This window comes from Octopus sinensis, linkage group LG2 (assembly GCF_006345805.1).
Source record: "Octopus sinensis linkage group LG2, ASM634580v1, whole genome shotgun sequence".
Taxonomy (NCBI): Eukaryota; Metazoa; Mollusca; class Cephalopoda; order Octopoda; family Octopodidae; genus Octopus; species Octopus sinensis.
Genome location: NC_042998.1, coordinates 174,909,659 through 174,927,391, shown reverse-complemented (window position 1 = coordinate 174,927,391; position 17,733 = coordinate 174,909,659). Strand labels below are relative to the sequence as shown.

The following is a 17,733-nucleotide window of genomic DNA, read 5'->3' as shown; positions in this document are numbered from 1 at the left end:
AGGACGGGTCATTTGTAGTTTTCTTTCCTCAGCCGAGTTCAAGATTATCTTTGCAGTTTCGGCTGGTTATACTAGAGATTGCTCCAATCTGGCCAGTTCCAAGGAAAACCTAAGCTAAGAGTATTAGATTCCTTGGAAGAAAGCAGCAAATGTATATGAAAACAAGGATGGAAAAAAAAACAGAGAATGTTACACAAATACCAGACATAACAATAGGTGTCTTTCAACTAAGGACGAATTAAATTAATCTGGCGTGTGTGGAAATAAAGCCTTACGGCATGGATACAAGATTTCACGGGCACACATATAATACGTACATACGTACATGCAAACATATATATACATACATGTATGTATGTATATATATATAATCATCATTTAACATCCATGATCCATGTTGGCATGGGTTGAAAAGTTTGATAGGATCTACTGGCTCCAGTGTCTACTTTGGCATGATTTCTATAACTGGGTGCTTTTCCTAATGCCAATCACTTTACATTGTATTCTGGGTACATTTCTTCATGCCACTGGTACCAGTGAGATTGCCATGCCGCTCACAAAACTACAAAATCTGAGTGGGGTGAAGTGGGTTAGGAAGAAGCATTTATGTGAGGAGTTGATGGGGAGAGACAAACAGGTTCTTGTAGAAGAGCTACATAGTTACTTGCCTTTAGGAGAGAGAGTGAGAATGATCCGTAGGAGCTGCAAGGTGTGAAGTGAATAGAAATGTGTTTGGACAGTGGAACTAGGAATGTGGGTAGATGGGTGGAGGTTTATATGAATGTTTGGGGAAGCAGGAGATGGTAGATATGAGAGGTAGGTAACAGTTCTGAATATTTAGTAGGATTGAAAGGTGAATGTAGGGACTGGTAGATGATCATTGAGCTGGTGAGTATTGCTACAATTCCAGCAAGAACCTTCAGCCTCAATCATTCATCTACTACTTGCAACTCTCTGGCAGGCCTCCACTTTCTACCTGTGCAAATTTTAATGCCAGCTTCTGCTGTTTTGGTGTTCCTGGAATCTCTGTACTTCATAGTTTCATGACATTACAAACTCCTCTGAGATATGATTAAAGGAATCACAAAGTGTTGGTTGATTGGTAAGCCAGGCTGCCTCTTCAGACAAAAACTGCCAATATTTTTCTCTAGGGTTTTCATAATTCATAATGATGATGGAGTTCTGATGATTGATAATACTTAAGATATTGGTTTTTATAATGGTTTTGATGATGGTATATTGAGGGGAAAAGTTGGGCATAAGGGGAATTAGATGCAGCATGCAAGAGAGAAGACTGCACTGGTTTGGCTATGAAATACATTTGGATTCAGACAGCTGCATACAGAAGTGCTGACCATTTGAAATGGATGGAACTTGTGGAAGAGGGAAACCCAGGAAGACATGGGATGAAGTATGGAAGTCTGATCTCAAGAAACTGAGCCTTATGAAGATGACAAAGGACAGATATTTGACTCACTGTTGTACTCAAGAAGACCTGTCTACTACAAAAGGATTGATACTGGTGCTGGTGCCACGTAAAAAGCACCCTGTACACTCTGTGGAGTGGGTAGCATTAGGAAGGGCATCCAGCCATAGAAAATATGTCAGAACAAACAATGGAGCTTGGTGCAGCCTCTGGGTCTTAGCAGCTTTGGTCAAATCATCCAACCCAAGTCAGTGTGGAAAACAGATGTTAAATAAAGATGATGATGATAATGATGATGGCATTGACGATGATGCTGAAGATGATGATAGGGGGATGATAGTGATGATAAGTAATGATGATGATGATAATGACAAGGATGATGATGATGATGTATTATTTCTACATATACACCTACCACGTGTGCAGTCTGCATCCCATCTGACTACACATATTCTCCCAACAGACAATTATGCATTTATCTCTCTGTTCTAAATGACTGATTACTTAACAGATCAACAATGTAGTGGTAGTGGACAGCTTTCCTTCATAATGAGGTGTACAATATGGGAATTGTAGTACGATATCTCTAGTTATGTCATATTAGATTAACTTGCCAAATGTTAGGATAACTTTTGGCAACTACATACTATGGCAAATATCACTATTGGTACATACACACACATATGTGTGTGTGTGTGTATGTATTTGTGTGTGTGTGTGTGTGTATGTATGCATGTGTATATTATGTATCTATGTATGCATATATATATTATATATATATATCTATACTACATACATATATATACATACATACATAGATATATATGTGTGTGTGTGTGTACACATATGCACGTGTATATATAGCTATGGAGCTAAGAAGTTTGCTTCATTAATCACGTGCTTATGAAGAAATTTGCACTACCACAATCCTTCGCTTGAAAAACTGGTGCAAGTTGGTGACAAAAGGAGCAGCCAACTGTAAAATCTGACTTAAAAATCAAATCATTTTCCATCCATGCATACAAGCTTGGATCGAAATGAACAAGTGAATGATATATATATATATATATATATATGCATATTTAAATATATATATATAGACACATGTAAACAAACACAAATGTACTCACACATACACACACACTCACACATGTTTGTATATATACGTGTATAGTCACAGGTACGATTATGTGATTAAGAAGGTTACTTTGCAATCAAGTGATTTTAGGCTAAATCTTTGTAAATGAAGTTTGTACATTGTCGTCACAGTCATCATCACCCGACAAAATTTCCTGACAAATTTTGGCTGAGTCATCAACAGCTGAATCTGTTCTTATTGGGAGCCACTTCTCTCATAAACTGATGTTCATATGTGCCATATTGTTATATTAGCTTGGTTTCTACAGCTGGGTACCCATTCTTATTTCTTTATTGCCCACAAGGGGATTTAACATAGAGGGGACACACAAGGACAGGCAAAAGGATTAAGTCGATTACATTGACCCCAGTGCATAACTGGTACTTAATTTATTGACCCCGAAAGTATGAATGGCAAAGTCGACCTCAGTGGAATTTGAGGTCAGAATGTAATGGCAGACAAAATACCTATTTCTTTATTACCCACAAGGGGCTAAAAATAGAGGGGACAAACAAGGACAGACATAGGTATTAAGTCGATTACATTGACCCCAGTGCATAACTGGTATTTAATTTATTGACCCCGAAAGTATTAATGGCAAAGTCGACCTCGGTGAAATTTGAACTCAGAATGTAATGGCAGACAAAATACCACTAAGCACTTCGCCCCGTGTGCTAACGTTTCTGCCACCTTACCACCTGGATGCCCTTTCTATCACCAACTATTCTACAGAGTGTGCTGGGTGAATTTTTCATGGCATAAGTGCTTGAGAAATTGATAAGTCCTCCATAAGACAAGATTCAAAGGACTTCTCAACCTGACTTTTCCTTTACTCACTTGTCAATCACTCTTGTGGGTACATCAGTGGGGGAGCCTTTTGCCATGGCGCTGTTAGCTTAGAAGATACTCAATACCCCAAAACATATGATTTCAAACAGGTAATGTGATTGAAGAGAGAAATAAGAGTGAGAGTGATAACTGCAAAAAAAAGCCAAAATGGATGGGTGAAAGGAACAAGATTATGATGGAACCTTGGGCCACCCTTATCTACTCTCTCATGTTCATGTTCTTTTTCCTCCACATCTTCTACCAATGTTCATCTCCTTTAGCACTCTGTCATTCCCTTTCCTTTCTGTTGTTTCTTCTGTAGTGATGCTGCTGTGTAGGGTTCAGCACGCATGCGCAGAATGGGACTACTTCCGGGTGGCCACCGGAAGTCTTCCCCATGTGCATGTGCGGGAAACTGACCCCTAAAACACCGTCCACTCACTCAGCCTCTCTGGCCCCAGCAGCCCTCGTGAACAGACGTGTATTGGCAGTCTCTGAGGACTACGCACCGACTTAGCGGCGGACCACATCGAATCACTTCGACCAACCAACAAGAAGCAGTACAACAGATTCGGCTGTCGGTTCCCCTCAGAAATACGTACACCAGATCTACACCATCACGAGTAATAAACAACATTTGCTGTCTTTCCCAGATAACCTGACTTCGTCTGTTATATTTAACTAAATTGAATGTGACAGGATCGGATCGGACACCCCTCCAGTGATACCGATTCCAGATCCTGTTACACTTCCATACTCTCCCTACCCCTGTAGTGACAACTCTTATTCTTGCCACCACCATCCTTGCAGAACTATACATCTGTTCCTCTCATCCTATCTTTACCCATTTTTCATCACTTTCCCTAAAATTAGCAGTTTCCTTTTCTTCTATTCTCCTTTTCTTCTATAGTTATAGGCCCTACAAGTTGTGGTGCCACTGAAAAGGCACCCATACATTCTGCAAAGTGGTTAGTATTAGGAAGGGCATCCTGTCATAGAAACTATGCCAAAGCAGACATTAGAGTACTGCACTGTCATTTGACTTGTGAGATCCTGTCAAACTCTCCAATCTATTCAGTGTATGGAGAATGAATGTTAAATGATGATGATGATGATATATATATATATATATATATATATATATATATATATATATATCTTGGCCGATGCCTGCCTTCCCTGGCACCTGTGCCGGTGGCATGTAAAAAGCACCCACTACACTCATGGAGTGGTTGGTGTTAGGAAGAGCATCCAGCTGTAGAAACACTGCCAGATCAGGCTGGAGCCTGGTGCAGCCTCCTGGCTTCCCAGACCCCGGTCGAACCATCCAACCCATGCTAGCTCGGAAAACGAACATTAAACGATGATGATGATATATATATCAAAGTATCATTAGAGACAGAAATCCCCATAAATTCATCAAATCAGAATATAAATTCAACCATGTCATAAAATATTATATTTTATACTTACTTTCATGTTCAAAATTGTCGGCTACACGTGTTTCATGAGGTTGTATACTATGTTCTTGAGACAGCCTGTCTCTTACAGAACCTCCCCTTATATACAACCCCAATCTTCAGGTCCACCTATCCCCCGTTTATAATTTTATATATCATTATTTATTTCAACTTAAAGGTATATCAAAGTATACAGATGTACATTTGTATAGTTTGATATACCTTTATGGTTGATTTAATGAATTTATGGGGATTTCTGTCCCTAATGATACTTTGATATAAATATATATGTATTTATTTATTGAGAATAATTCAACTTAATATTCTTAACTTGAATATATCATCCCTGTGATGCCGGTATTGATATTCCCTTATTATTATAAAAAGCACATTTGCAGAAATAAGTTTCATTACACCAGTGTAGAGGGCCATGAAGCAGCCCGATAGTGAGCCGAAAGCCTCAAAGGTGCCCTTCACAGGAGCTAGCCCGAATGCTGCCCAAAGGGTGGCTGCAAGGCTAGTAAAAGAAAATTGAGGAGTATTTTTTCATGGACAGTTGTATGTAACACTTTCTATAGCATGTTCACTTCTTGACATAAAGATAGAAATATAAGATAACAACGCTCAAGGTTGAAGAGATGATTAAAATTATTCTCTCCTACAATGACACATTCAGTACAACATATGTGAATTTTATGACCACCTCTAGAATTAAACGCTTAAAAAATTATGAATTTCATTTTTAAACTAGTTTCATTAATAATGTTTATTCTTGGTGTATAACATCAGCTTGTGAAATTAGACATGTGTATATGTTCATATATATATATAGGAGGAGGAGACCCCCTTTGGTCATGAATGACCATGGAATTGCACTTAGAAAGTTACTCTCCGAGGCACAAGTCAGGGCAAGATTGTTTGTGGAAAGCTAGCAGTCGCCTGTGCATACCAGCCACCCCTCTCCACACCACTGATGTTATCCAAGGGAAAGGCAATGGCTGATACAGCTTGGCATCAGTGATGTCGCAACTCATTTCTACAGATGAGATAACTGGAGTAATGTGAAATAAACTGTCTTGCTCAAGAACACAACACACAGCTCGGTCCAGGAATCAAACTCACAAACTCACGATCGTAAGCTCTACGCTCTAACCACTAAGCCATGCGTCTTCACACACACATATATCTTTCAAAAATACCTTTCACCTGTGCTGCCTACGGAAAATCCTTGGCATCAAATGGCAGAATCATGTCCCCAACAAAGATGTCCTCAAGCAAGCAGGAATACCAAGCATGTTTGCACTCTTCACACAAAGACGTATGAGATGGCTTGGACATGTTAGCTGTATGGAAAATGGCAGAATCTCCAAGGACATACTCTACGGAGAGCTTGCTAAGGGCACTAGGTCTGTGGGAAGACCATTCTTACGATACAAGGATGTTTGCAAAAGGGACATGAAGGCCTACGGCATTAATATTAGCAACTGCGAAGCAGTTGCCAGCAACCGTGGAGCTTGGCGACGTACCGTAAAAGAGGGAACACAAAAGAGTGACATAGAGAGAGAGGAGAAATGGAAAAACAAGAAAAGATGTTAACAAGAAACTATGACATTACAACCAGCCAGGCAAAGTCTTCGCTACATTTGCGGCACCTGCCAGAGGGAGCATTTGTCCAGGATAAGACTACACAGCCACAGCTGGAAATGTATCAGGACATGAAATGTAAAAGCTGGACTAGATTATTTTATGCGCAACTCCATTGTCTCCCGAGACAAAAAGGATGTCAACAACAATTATATATATATATATATATATATATACCTATGTGGTCCAGTCCCACTGCATGGTTCAGTATTACAGCTTAGTTCAGTCCCATTGTGTGGCATCTTGGGCAAGTGTCATCTACTATAGCCTAGACTGATCAAAGCTTTGTGATTGGATTTGGCAGACAGACACTAAAAGAAGCCTGTCATATATATATATATGTCACTTGAGTGTTTGTTGCATTGTTGTTGGTCTACTGTGGTAGCTGGTTGAGTTGATGAATAAAAATATGTTTCTTAGGCTGCATATAGAAGTATCTAAACAATACCTGCGAACGTTTAATAGGAGGTTTTATTACCACACATAAAAGCAAACTGCATTGGTCTTTTACAGATAACAACAGCAACAATTACAATTGGGAGAGAGTTACTATTTGAAGTTTACTGCAAGCTATTGATATGACAATATGTAGCTTGCCCAACACAACTGGAAACAATTGTGCTATATCCATGGTGATAGAGCTTCTTGTCATCTATCAGCATTATCTATCAGCACTATCTGTCTTAGCCACCTTCTGGCTGATGATGATAATGATATATATATATATATATATATATATAATATATATATATATATATATATATATATGATTGTCACCAACGTTGCCTTACTGGCACCTGTGCTGGTGGCATGTGTAAAAGGATTTGAGCGAGGTTGTTGCCAGTACTGCCTGACTGCCCCCCCCCCCCCCCCCGTGCCAGTGGCATGTAAAAAGCACCAACTACATTCTTGGAGTGGTTGGCGTTAGGAAGGGCATCCAGCTGTAGAAACTCTGCCAAATCAAGATTGGAGCCTGGTTCAGCCATCTGGTTTGCCAGCTCTCAGTCAAAATCGTCCAACCCATGCTAGCATGGAAAGCAGACATTAAACAATGATGAACAAACATATATGAGGTGGAAGAGAGGCTGTGTGATAAGAAGTGTGCTTCCCAACCCCATGGTTCCAGGTTCAGTTCCACTGTGTGGCACCTTGGACAAGTGTCTTCTATTATAACCTTGGGTCAACCAAAACCTTGTGAGTGGATGTGGTGGACAGAAACTGAAAGGAGCCCGTCATATATATATATATATATATACATGTGTCTTTGTGTCCATGTTCCCCCCCACCCTCTGCTTGACAACTGGTATTGGTGTGTTTACATCCCTGTAACTTAGCAGTTCAGCAAAAGATACTCATAGAATAAGAACCAAATTTATAAAAAAAGGTATTGGGGTTGATTCATTCAGCTAAAATTCTTCAAGGTGGTGCCCCAGCATGACCGCAGTTTAATGACTGAAACAAATAACAGATAAAAGATTTATGTATACATATGAGAAGATGGGCTGGACAGGTTTTATTACACATCAACTGCGAACCATGAAATCATTTCATTTGTCGGGTCTTTGGAGTAACAGCATCTCTCCAGAGGTCTCGGTCTTTCATCATTGCCTACTGTGGTTAAAACAGGAATCGTTCTGCAGAGCAGGCTGATTAATACTAATTCACCACTTTGTTACCAGCTCATCAGGAGTTTTTACTTTAAATATTCTACAGAAAACGTAATTAACACATACTTATGAAAAAATGTGATGAAAAACAGTCATCTGCTTTTGCTCATTTTCATGTTAGTGTCTTCACAAAATGCTACTGATTTTTAATGTTTTAGGAAAATATATGGTGTTGAGTTGCTGGCCATTACTCAAGTTTCATACTCTGTGCTCTTTTAGGTCAAAAATTATAAAGTGTGAAACTTGAGTAGTATCCAACAATATCAGATCAAATATATGATATAAGAAAATATAATAAAAATCAAAATATTAGATCAAAATGAACATAAAATATACACTAGATATGTAGATGTTATATTTTTAATTGTAAAAATTAAAAAAGAACCTTGTAAAATTTGATATCCTAAACAATAATACAACTCCATTTGTAGGTGTAAACATTCAGATTAAAAGCAAGAGAAACATTGTGCCATTTTACATAAAAGACACAAATAAATTTGTATACCATCTGGAGATAGGGTATGCTCACATGTCTACAAAATATCAGTGGTAAAATCACAAATTAGAAGACCATGTTGATTCTCTTTCACAAATAAAATAATTGATAGAAATGCACAGAATTAAACAAACGATAATTAACAGCAACGACTCATACAAACTAGTATACTAAGCTTAGCAGTTGGTACTAGATATATATTACAAAAACAATAAGATTAAAAAAGTACTTCTATATCGATAATATGCTGTGGACAAACTTAAATTGACCAATGTAATTTATAAATCTGATAGTAAAAGTGAAAGTTGTAATCTTTACAATTCCTTACAAATACAACATTCTTTCATAGATTCACCATTCATGTAAAACATGGAGAAATTGCAACTCTTTACACTACATACCATAACATAAAGTCAGATAGGAAAACAAGAGAATATTTCCGAAACTTATAGAATTCCCCACTTAAATAGAAAACCAATTAAGGAAGCAAAACTAATATCATAACAAAGCTACAATTAAGAAACAACAGCACATGTCATAACAGCAAATTCAATGACGTAGAACATCAACACTTTAACAGTCAAGTTTTGGTGAAAAAAATTTGTGTATATAATATAAAGTATCCACTATAAATAATAAAAAAAAAGGTGGTACAAAAGCCAAAACGACTTGAGATCCTGAAAATGAGGCTGAGATAGCCTGGAAATGAGGATAAAGACGAATTTAAGAATATTATTGTTTCAAATGAATGATAACAGTCTGGTACACAGATACAAGACATTAATAAAAAAGATCAAATTGGAGCCCAGTCATGTTTTCAATACATGGTTAAAAGACAAGCTGTTCCCCATATATTTACACAGACACAACAGAAGTAAATAGACACCCTTATGATCATTAAAATTTATTTTAATCTGAAATTCTACGTTCAAATTATTTATTAATTGTTATAACGTGAATATTTAATATTTAGTAGACATGCCCTTTGCATTTTCCAATGCCTGGACCCTATTAGGCATGTTACTGATCAGATGACAAATATTCTCTTGAGGAATTTTTTGTCAAGTTTCATGCAGTAATCTCAAAAGATCTGGCTTTGAAGATGCTTTCTTGTTCTTTTTATTACATATCCTGTCCATTATGTCCCAGAGGTGTTCAATAGGGTTCATATCTGGTGACTGGTTTGGCCATGAAAGCTTTTTAACGCCATTCTCATCCAACAAATCTTTGGTCATTTTAGCTGGGAGACAAGGAACCCCATCTTTCATAAATAGTCTTCTGTAATCATTTCACCATCGGAGAAGATTGGAAGGAGTCCTTTCTGCAATATGGACACATATTTATCTGAGTTTATGTTTCCCTCACACTCCACCTGCTCTGATCAACCATTATTCCAAATTTCTCCCCAGACAATTACAGAATAGTTGCCATGTTTCATTGTTGGCTGCAATCTTTTCTCATCAAATTCTTGATTACAATGGCTTCAGACCCACACTCAACCACTGTCAGGAAATACGGCAAATCTAGACTCATCAGAGAATATAACAGTGTCCCAGAATGCTAGTGATCTCTCCACCATCTTACTGGCCCAATCTTTTCTCTGCTTGATGTTGGCTGATCAAAAAGTGTCTTCCTTCTTGCTACTCTGCCATAGTAACCAAGTTTGTAGAGATACCTGACAGTTGTTCTGTGATTGACATCAACTTGTTCTGCTATATCAGAGGCCTTGAAATGAGGATTATCCTCCACACTTCTGTTAGCAAAGAGAAGGGTCCTGTCAGAGGGCTCTGGTTGATCTGGGCGAGGTGATGTGGACTCTTTCCCCTCTCTGGTGAATTGCACAATCACTATTAACTGTAGAAATTGGGATCCCAAGGTTTTCTGAAATTTTAAGCTAACTATGTCCACCTTCAGAATGACCCATAATACAGCCTCTTTGAAATTCAGACAGTTCTAAGGCTTTTGTACATAGCATGATTAAACAGTCATGTATAGAACCTGAAACCTAAAAATGTCAATTGATAAAAATTATAAACCTTTATAAGTTAGAATAAAACGTAATATATATATATATATATTATATATATATATATATATATACACACAAGCTGGTTTACCTGGTAATTCCCGGGGGGTAAAGATATTCTGTTGAAATGCCTTTTTACTCTTATATTAGAAAGCAATTTCGTTATAACTGCCGCAGAAGGTCTATTTTCCATCACGAAAAGTACAAAAAAACTGTCAGCTGGAAGATGGAGAGATTGTTGGAGGTTGGCGAGAGGCAAAGACATTATTCTGCTTAGCGAAGGCATCTGGGAAATGTATAACTGCTGTCATTCACAGAAAAACTATTGTTCTACCATGAGAAAAAATGTTGAAGTGTTAAGTGAAATTTGGCAATCGAAGATCAAATCCATGCTATGCCTGCATGAATCCACTACAAATACATTACGGAATAAAAAATTTATCTACTGTCATGGAAAAAGTGTAACTGTAAAAATGCAGAATTAACGGAGTAATGGGCATTCAAAAAATATGTATGTATAGAAAAGTATGAATGAAGGCTTTAATGTTTAAGATTCAAATTAAGGAAGTGCATTAATAATGTTTAGCAGTTCAAATCTGTGAGTAGTGAAATGCAGAATTAGGTCGACTGATCGTGAGAATCAAATATTGATTGCTTCACTAAAATCCGCAGGTGGTATGGGTAATTTTCCTTGGATTATTTAAATAAAATATTAGTAATATGTAGTAGATAGAAGGATGCATTGGAAGGGGCCTATTATCGATTTTTTTTCAATAATCTACATATGTCATGAAGTTTCCAGACATGAGTTCTACTCACATATCAAATAAAGTATAAAAGTGATATTGTCTGCAAAAATTAGAAATAGGACACACAAAAAATCAATATTCAAAGTAATTGAATATAAACAATAAAATGGGCTATTTCCCTTGAGTGTTTAAAAAAAAATATTGTACAGATGCTATGGGTTATTTCCTTTGAGGTAGATATAAAGGTCCTTTCCAGGGGCCGTATTTTCGATTTTTTCAACAATGTAAGTATGTCACGAGATTTCCAGACATGAGTTCTACTCATGTGTTAAGTTTCATCAAAATCAATAAAACGATGTAGGAGGAGTTAGCTAACAATGCCACAAACAAACACACACCGATTTTCCACATATGTAGTATATATATGTGTGTGTGTGTGTGTGTATGTATGTATACGCATATACACATACATACATACACACACACACACACACAAACACAAGCATACACATAAACACACACACACACACACACACACACACACACACATCTGACATATCTGTGTGCTTGTTTAAGCCTATAGTGACTATTGTTGATAATTTTTTAAGCTTCACATACTCCACCTTATGGAAAACACAAAATTGAAAGCTAATATAAACAACATGATTGTATGCAAACAATTGTAAGATCTGATGTTCATTTCAGAATTACTGTATTGACAATAATCTATGTGGATTCTTTTATTTTTTTCTTACTGGTTTCAGTTGTTTGACTCTGTGTGACCATGCTGGAGCACCATCTTCAAGGGTTTAATAGCACAGCTTATTTCAGTCTGGTATTTATTGCCAAACTGAAACACACACATGCACGCACGCACGCATACACACACACACACACACACACACACACACACACACAACACACACACACACACACACACACACACGCACGCGTGCGCACACACACACACACACACACACACACACACAATACACACACACACATACACACAAGGCTTCTGAACAGTTTCCATCTATCGAATTCTACTTTTGGGGGTTTGATCTGCAAGTGATGATTGTACCTGTAGCCTTTGTGGCTTCCAAAATCATTGATATTGACAAAGTCTGCATGTTGATAGTTGAAAGATGGAAATGTGAAAGAGCCAACATTTTGGGAAAGTAAAATTGGATGAAGTGGCAAGTGTGAGCCTTGAATGAAAACACAATATGTGTGAGAAGAAGACACAATATGTGTAAGTTGGGAATGCCTGAATGGAAAAAGCACAAGACCAACTAGTTCCAAAATGCAGAGGCCTTTGTGGTAGGGATAGAAAAATTAGAGTGAGAAGACAGAAAGTTTGTGAACCAGAAGTTGGAGGTATGTTGGTATGTGACTTCATGTCATTTGTTTTAAAGATATAGTCTAGGACAGAGCTGGCCAACCTGTGGCCTGTGGGCTGCATGCATCCCACAGACTTTTCTCTTGCAGCCCACTTGATACTTTCTTGAAATAGGTTTATTTAAACAAACATTAAAAAAATTTTATCAAAAATTGAAGATTGCAATGATTGGCACTCGAGCCCCGTGCTAGTAGGGTGTAAAGAGCACCATCCAAGCATGATTGTTGCCAGAGCGGCTATCTGGCCACCGTGCCAGTGGCACGTAAAAGACACCATTCGAGTGTGATCGTTACCAGCATTGCTTTACTGGCACCTGTGCTGGTGGCATGTGTAAAAGATTTGAACGAGGTCATTGCTAGTACCGCCTGACTGTCCCCATGCCGGTGGCACGTAAAAGCACCCACTACACTCTTGGAGTGGTTTGCGTTAGGAAGGGCATCCAGCTGTAGAAACTCTGCCAGATCAAGATTGAAGCCTGGTGCAGCCATCTGGTTCGCCAGCCCTCAGTCAAATCGTCCAACCCATGCTAGCATGGAAAGCGGATGTTAAACGATGATGATGATGATGAATATTTCATGTTGAATCAAAGATCATTCATTCATTATTGTAATAATAGCATGAGAAAGCAGAATACTTTCAATTCTGTCAGTATACAAGCATTCCTCAAAAAACTTTCTGTGATTAAATTGGCCTACGATATAATTCAAGTTGGCTAGGCCTGGTCTAGGATGTTCCTTTTGGTAATTCAATAAGTTTCAACACTTAAGTGTTCAGAATAAACTGTCAAACTTTTGCTTTTAAGTCTAGGTTGGAATGTCTTTGATGATAGATTTACTGACTCATGACAGACTTTGGGCTGAACATCATAAATATCACCTTTAATTATAGCTTACAAGAAAGGCTATTAGTGTTAGAATCAGTGGAGCATCATTCAAAATGTCTGGTAGATTTTTTTGCTATGTACATTCACATTCTGAGTTTGAATCCCATCATGGTAAACTTTGCCTTTCCAGGAGAAGAAAGGTGTTTGACCAAAATTTAATCAACTATATCCCAAAATGTGTGACTTTGTAGTACTGAAATTAGAAATCATGAAATGAAAAAACAAATATTTTTAAATATCAAATAAACAGTTTTTCCAAAGAATGAAATTCAAAAACAAACTTTGTGGGAGGATATTTAACACATCTGTTTCTAAGAATAACAATACAATCTAGAACCAAAAATAAGTTTCATCCTATATCCGTTGCAGGTCAGCATTCTTTACAATTTCAAGATTTCCATGTGCCAGAGACATCATAAGAAAAGTTGTCTGATAGCAGATATATTCCTAAAAATAATCTTATTTCCAAAATGCCCAGAATATTTAGAATGTTGTTGTATTACAAATAAATCAAAATGAGGAAACAATTATTTACAAATTTCTCCCACCGTACTGCCCATCCTTCTTTGTTTTTAATGCTTGCCAAATTAGAAACGGAAAAAGGTATTTCATAACTAACTAGATTCTATTAATAGTTTCTAACATAGGAACAAGGCCAGAAGCTTGAAGGAAATAATGAGTCAATTAAATCAACCCCAGCACTTGATGAACAATACGTCTTACCACAGCAGGATTTGAACTTAGAACATAAAGAGCTGAAACAAGTACTACAAGCCATTTTGTCTGATGCACAAATGAGTCTGCTAATCAACTATTCTAATTGCCAATCCACAACTCTTTTGTGTTAACTGACTGATTAATCCCAGTACTTGACAGATACTTGTTTTATTCCATCATGGAAAAAAGAAAAACAAAAATAACCTTTGAACTCAGAATGTACAGAGGTGTAACAAAACACGGATCTTTTCGGTTTGAATGGCAGTTTTTTCTAGTGGTGTCATATGAAACTGTCCCCCATAATTATGACCCTAGAATCGATCTATTGCATTTCAATCTCTTTTAGGGTTAGGGTTAGTTAGGGTTAGGGGTGGGGGAAGGGTATCTTTTTTCTTCACAAATGTAAATAAACCCAATCTGTTTCTTAAATGAGCAACATATTCATATGGCACAGAATGCTTTTTAACTCAATAGATGTCATTGATTGGTTGAAATTGCAGAAATTGAAGAAAAAAAACAACAAATATCTTACAAACTATAGAATTTTCTCAATAAAGCCAAGAGAAAAAGATGTTTTATAAACACATTCTACCAGTATACGAAGTTTAAAATTTTTTAGTTACCTAGAAATTATGTTAAAAACTGCAGTTCAAACTGAAAAGATCCCAAAATACCACAAGGTATTTTTGTTCAGCACTCAGCAAATTCTCCCATTCAGTCCTAATAGTAATGTCGTCTAACCTAATAATAATGTTTTCTAACTTCAGCACAAGGCCAAAGTTCATCATATTGAAAGAGAGTTGACTGTGAATGCAGATTGCATAGAGCAGAAGATAATAGGTGCAACAGAGCATTTAACTATACCAAAAAAATAACGATAAAGACAGTAAATTTGAACCATGCTTAACAACCAACCCAGATAGTAATGTGTTCTGGAAATAGTTTATGATCAAAACTGAGTCTCCATTCTCTAATCATGCCTCTCCATAGCTGTGAAACAAGTCAGTTTACTGACAACTACACAGAGTGCATTAAACTTATTGCCAAATGCTATGCTGGCATTTTCAATGTTGCAAAGGACACCAAATTCTATAACATCTCTTGAATTTACTCCTGGAGTGCTGTAATGTCACCTCAAGGATATACAAAACTATGCTTTGTCTGACTTTGATGGTGTAACTTATCTGCTTTTCAGACACGGTGGCCTCTTTCTATGGCACCAACTTTCACTCCTCTTCCAATTCTATCTTAATAATTACATTACCTCAGAACATTGGAAAATAGCCAGTATTATTCTTCTGTTCAAAAAAGGTAACCACCACATACCCCCTGTCAATTACTTCATCCAGTTAGTTTCATGAGCTGTATTGATAAATTGATGGAGCCCTGTATCAGAAAGACACACAGGAACTTCTGAAACTCTCAAAACCTTTTTCAACTCTCATGCAATCTGACCCCACTCTTGGAGATCTGACCACAGCAGCTTAGCAGGTTAAGATGGCTGTGGTGACCAGCAAGCTGTAGGTTTTGCATTGGTTTTACTGGTGAGTTGCCTTACAGGACCAAAGAGCTCCACCTATCCTGTCTAGTGCAATCCCAGAGTCAGAATTGGTGCCTGACCTGGGAATCCATGTGAGCAATGATACATCATTCCATGTGCATAGTACTAAGATAGAACACTGCAGGCAAGTGGCTGGTTGAGTTCTGAGACCATTCAGAACCAGGAAGAAGGAGACTATTCTACTCCTATGGAGAACATTTGTTCTCAGCTGTCTGTATTACTGCTTCTCACTGTGGTCACAACAAAATACCAAATTAGGTGTGGAACTTGAAGCCATCCAATGCTACAATACAGAGAAGATTGACTGCTGGGAGAGGCTAAAATAACTGAAGTTCTACTCCCTAAAGAGAAAATGTGAAAGATATGCAGTGATATGTATATATATATATATATAAATAAGGATAATATCGATATTTAAATATCAATATTATCAAGTGGCCAGCATGGGAATAAATACCATACAAAGGTAATAATTTTTTACAACTATAAATAAGGGTATCTGAGAGACACCACCATGCCGAAATAGCAGTCAAATCCCTGACACTAAAAACCACCTAAAATGTTCATATCGAGTTATATATATATATATGTATATAAATGTGTGGAAGATCATTGACGGCCAGCTCCCAATTTTGGGATTGAAAACCATACCAACTACTGAACTGGGTGCCACTGCATTTTACAAAAGATCCCATCCTCTCCATCAAATGTAAGAACACAGAACTGTAACAGCTTAAGTTTTGAAGGCCCACAACTTTTCAACAGTCCACTAAACAACCTTTGAGATCTGCATGTTGTAGATGTGGATGTTTTCAAATAACATTCAGACAAATTTTTATCTGAGGTACCTGATGAACCTGCATTACAGCAGGAAACACAAAAAATGCAGCTCTGTCGAACTTGCTACTCCACTTGAGACAATTCCAAAAACAAAGTCAGGAAGTGTGAAATAAAATCCAATCACAGTAACCCAGCATGGCTGCAGCCTTTGGCTGATATCAGTAGAAACAAACAAAAAAAATGGTACCTTGGGCAAGTGTTTTCTACTATAGTCTTGGCCTGACCAAAGCTTTGTGAGTGCATTTGCTTGACAGAAATTGAAAGAAGCCAGTTGTATATATCATCATCATCATCATCATCATTTAGCGTCCGCTTTCCATGCTAGCATGGGTTGGACGGGTCAACTGGGGTCTGTGAAGCTGGAAGGCTTCGTCAGGCCCAGTCAGATCTGGCAGTGTTTCTACGGCTGGATGCCCTTCCTAACGCCAACCACTCCGTGAGTGTAGTGGGTGTTTTTTACGTGCCACCTGCACGTATATATATATATATACACGTGTGTGTGTGTGTTTGTCCCCAACCACTGCTTGACAACTTAGCTGCTTGGCAAAACAGACCAATAGAAAAGGTGCCAAATTTTTAAAAAAATAACACTGGGGTCAAGTCATTCAACTAACAATTCTTCAAGGTGGTGCCCCAGCATGGCCACAGTCTAATGATTGAAACAAGTAAAAGATGAAAGATGAAAAAAAGATACATACATACTTATCTATCTATCTATCTATCTATCTATCTATCTATCTATCTATCTATCTATCTATCTATCTATCCATACATACATACATACATACATACATATATATATATATATATATATATAATATATATATATATATATATATATATATACATATTATATATCATCATCATGATGATCATCATTTAACGTCCGCTTTCCATGC

General features: G+C 37.4%; 1 long non-coding RNA gene across 1 annotated transcript; it reads right to left on the bottom strand.

Moving 5' to 3' along the window:
• Positions 1-7,802: 7,802 nt before the first annotated feature.
• Positions 7,803-17,529, bottom strand: LOC118762124. Its single transcript, XR_004997902.1, has 3 exons — positions 17,424-17,529; positions 14,433-14,434; positions 7,803-7,825 (listed from the first exon to the last, which is right to left on the bottom strand). It is a non-coding gene; the product is annotated as an uncharacterized LOC118762124 (long non-coding RNA).
• Positions 17,530-17,733: the final 204 nt, after the last annotated feature.